This window comes from Tupaia chinensis, unplaced genomic scaffold (assembly GCF_000334495.1).
Source record: "Tupaia chinensis unplaced genomic scaffold, TupChi_1.0 Scaffold000214_1, whole genome shotgun sequence".
NCBI lineage: Eukaryota > Metazoa > Chordata > Mammalia > Scandentia > Tupaiidae > Tupaia > Tupaia belangeri.
The window spans coordinates 551160-554910 of record NW_006159689.1 but is presented as its reverse complement, the minus strand read 5'-3'; the positions used below and the strand labels follow the sequence as shown (position 1 = coordinate 554910).

General features: G+C 58.4%; 3 non-coding genes across 3 annotated transcripts; 1 reads left to right on the top strand and 2 right to left on the bottom strand.

Annotated features, from left to right (window-relative positions):
• The first annotated feature begins 2855 nt into the window (after positions 1–2855).
• On the top strand, positions 2856–2937 carry TRNAL-AAG (transfer RNA leucine (anticodon AAG)). Its single transcript has one exon. It is a non-coding gene; the product is annotated as a tRNA-Leu (tRNA).
• A 214-nt stretch (positions 2938–3151) lies between these two features.
• TRNAV-AAC (transfer RNA valine (anticodon AAC)) lies at positions 3152–3224 on the bottom strand. The gene has a single exon. It is a non-coding gene; the product is annotated as a tRNA-Val (tRNA).
• Positions 3225–3535: 311 nt separating this feature from the next.
• On the bottom strand, positions 3536–3607 carry TRNAP-UGG (transfer RNA proline (anticodon UGG)). The gene has a single exon. It is a non-coding gene; the product is annotated as a tRNA-Pro (tRNA).
• Positions 3608–3751: the final 144 nt, after the last annotated feature.

Genomic DNA, 3751 nt, shown 5'->3' with positions numbered 1-3751 from the left:
CGGCCCCCCCCCCCCCGCACGCGCCTTCCCGGGGTTGGAGAACCGAGCGGTGCTGCAGAAAACGCCGGCCCTCCGCGCTCCGAGCTCTCCGCAGACCGTCGGGCTGTTCCACAGGCGCCCTCGGCCCAGCCTCCCTGGCCACTGCTCCTCAGCTTCGCCCCAGTGGGTCTCCTGGGGCTCCGGGGCTGCTCCTCCGCACCCGCTCACCGCTGTCACTGGCCCTTGCCGCCCGCCCACCCCAGCAGAGGAGGAGCTTCTGTTGCGTTGCCTCCCTGCGAGCCCCTGGGCCTTACCCGCCTGCCCAGCCCGCTGTGACCCGCCCTCACTGGAGCCCCTGGAGCACACCCATTAAGTCCCTGAACCAACTCAGCGCCAAGAAAGGAAGACCCTAGTGCCCGCCCATTCTACAGATGAGGAAAGCAGACCCTCCCGGGAGGCGAACACACACCGCGGACAGCGGGGACCTGACCCGGGCTCAGTCGGGCGTTTCCAGAGTCTGCAGCTCAGGCCGGGCTGTCCTACAGCTCCGCACGCTTCTTTATTTAGATCTTAAAAGACAGATACAGCCAGGGCCAGCCACGGCCGGGTGGAAACAGCGCTGGCCATGAGACCTCCCGAGTGTGCCCAGCGCCAGCGCACCCTGGCCCCCCGGGCAGCGGGTCACGGGAAATCTCCTGTCTCTTCTCAGGCCGCACTTTGCTCGTCACACAAGCACACCAACACACCAACGTGCACACCTCACGCAGAGCGCACCAGGGGCACAGGCCTGACCCTCCCCACAGTGGGTCATTGGAAGGGCCCCCTCCTTTCTGTGGGCCCCCTCCTCATTTATTTGAACACACCCCCTGGCAAGTGCTCCCTCCTGGGAATCTGAGGCTAGATGACTTCCCTCGCTCCCTTCCCGGAAGTGGCGGCAGCTGTCCCTCTCTTCTCTGGATCTACTCCCATCTGTGTTATTTCTGTAACTACATTAGCTGGCTTCCGGCAATGCTATCGGAAGTCCGAGGGGGCAAGTTACGGCTTCATCACTGCACTAGGGCCTTGTACAAACCTTAAGCACGTTTCTGGGTCACTGGGGTCATTTTGCACCCTACAGTTGCCTTAGAAAGCAGTATGGGAGGCTGGCAGGTGGCTAAGGCACTGGATCTCACAGTGCTGATTCTGCAGCCCGAGTCCTGGACCCGGTGCCTTGAAAATCATCCAGCCACGTGTGCGTGTGTGCCCGCAATCCTGGGAGGAGGGGGGCTGGGAGCATGGCCATGCCCCGGGCGTCATTTCTCACTGTCTCTCTCTGTCTCTCTCTGTCTCTCTCTAGCAAGCACATGCACCCTGGGGCAAAAGAAATCATCTGAGTAGGTCTCCCCTTCTCACCCTCCAGCGCTCACCAGATTTCAGTGCATGGGGGCTGGGGTGACACATTCAAAGGCCAGCTCTGCCCGTGGGGCACACAGACCAGCTCCTGACCGGCCTCTCCCCGTCCTGGCCTCCAACTTCCCCACCTGCCTGGCTCTGGTTCCTGGGGATATGACTCCTTTTAAATCCTCTGTGAGCCCCCACCCTCAGTGGCTCTGTGGAGACAGCCAACAGCGAGGCGAGAGGGCCAGGCAGCAGGGCACCCCTCCTCACTGGAGAGTCTGGGGACACCCATGGCCAGCATGGGCCCTCCGCACCTGGGTGGGCCTAGGGAGGCTTCAGGAGATGGGGACGGTCTCCACCATGCTGCTGGCCACCCACAGCCCAGAGACAGCACCCCCGCCAGCCCCAACGGCAGCCCCTCCCAGCTACAGCAGGCAGCCCCCACTGTCCCTCACTCCAGGTCCAGGTCCTTCAGGGTGGGATCAACGCCCCCCTCTCTGGCCTCATTTTCCCATTAAGGCAGAAAGGGGACTTCTGAGTAACTCCGCAAGACGGGTGCTGAGTAGCCTTCCAGACTCTTTGGGACTCAGGCAGGTGTGCAGGGTCACAGCCCTGGGCAAGAGTGTCCACACATTGGCCACCACTGTGGAGGAGCAGTTGCCAACACTGTCACTGCTTTGGCCCTTCTGGACACAGAGAAACGCAAGCCCATCAGCCAGACCTCCACCTCCACCCCCACCTCCCACGTGGCAGCCCTGGCTGCTGGAGACTCCAGGACGGAAAGGGTCTCCGCCCAGAGTCTCAGGCATGTGCCCAAGTCCCCGCCTGCTCTGGCCTTCCCTTCCAGTTGGACGCATCCTCTTGGCCATCAGCTCTAGTAGCGCCAATGCCTCACCCCAGAAAATGGGTGAGCTGCGATGGTTATGGAATGGTTACGTCGCTGGACTCTCACGTAGTGAACCACAGTTCAAGTCCTGCGCTTGGTAATTTAAAACTTACACCCGGTAGTGTGAGTGTGCGTGCCCAAAATCCAGAGAGGAGAATGGCGGACTAGGGATTAAAGAATGGCCATCCCCTCTGGGGGTGATTTCTCGCTTGCTCTCTCTCTCTGGCAAACACCATATAGCCAAAATCTCTAAAAAAAAAAAAAAGGAAAATGTGGTATATATGTACTATGGAGTTTTAACTCTAAAAAAGAAAAATAAATCCTGTCTTCCCGACAGCACGGAGGAAGCTGGGGGACACGCTGACTCCAGTAAACCAGGCAGAAGACTGATCTCACTTCCCGGCGGATCTAAGGGGGTGCGAGAAGGCAGTGTTGACCCCCTGGGCTGGGGGTCCTCATAGTGCTGGAGATGGCTGGGGCCGTCCAGTTCTTTGTGTTTCACACCACGAACTGAAGGAAAGAGTAGCAAAAACAAAAGGGGGGTTATGAAATAAAAGTGAAAGTCCACTCCTGGCAGGTAGGTGCAGCCCGGCTGGTGAGACGTATATAGGTTGGTAGCGTGGCCGAGCGGTCTAAGGCGCTGGATTAAGGCTCCAGTCTCTTCGGGGGCGTGGGTTCGAATCCCACCGCTGCCAAGGTAGTTTTTTTTTCCTTGTCAAGCAACCTGGCGGTGTAGACGGGACGGACAGTGGCTTTGGTAACAGGCAAGGTTGGACTACATATGCATTAATGGTTGGCAGGCGGTAAGATAACGGTTTAGACGTTTTTTAATCGTCCTAAAACACCGCGTGTCTAACTGGGTGAACAACGGTAGTGCGGCCACCCGTCAGTTTACAAAGTGTTAAAAGTTGTTTCCGCCCGGTTTCGAACCGGGGACCTTTCGCGTGTTAGGCGAACGTGATAACCACTACACTACGGAAACCCACAAGGGGAGCTTCTCGCCACGGCAGTATTGACTGTCACTAACGCGTTCTCCAGGTTCGCTATGTATTCCTGTGGTCGTAAAGGGACTGCTCCGCCACCCTCGAGAGAAAGGACACCGGCGCCCGGCGTGAGCCCTCACCGCAGTCCCCAGCGGTTCCCTGTCTCCTGCAGGTCTTCCTGACACCTCGCCTTCCCGGAAACCCTGGGGATGGCCCTTTGGGAGCCCCTACGATCGAAATCGTCCTCGTAACAAGAAGTTTATTTGCAAAAAAGGAAATAACAAGAAACAGGTTAAGAGAGGCAAAAGCCGGGCTCGTCCGGGATTTGAACCCGGGACCTCTCGCACCCAAAGCGAGAATCATACCCCTAGACCAACGAGCCAGCTGCTGCACCACCCTGTGGCTCAATCCAAGATCCTATTCAGCGTGGATCACTTCGTCACCGGAAAAGCTCCTTTATTTCGGCTACATTGAACCCCTTCGAGTTCAACCTACCAGAGCTCCCCAAACTCAACCAATTCCCGCC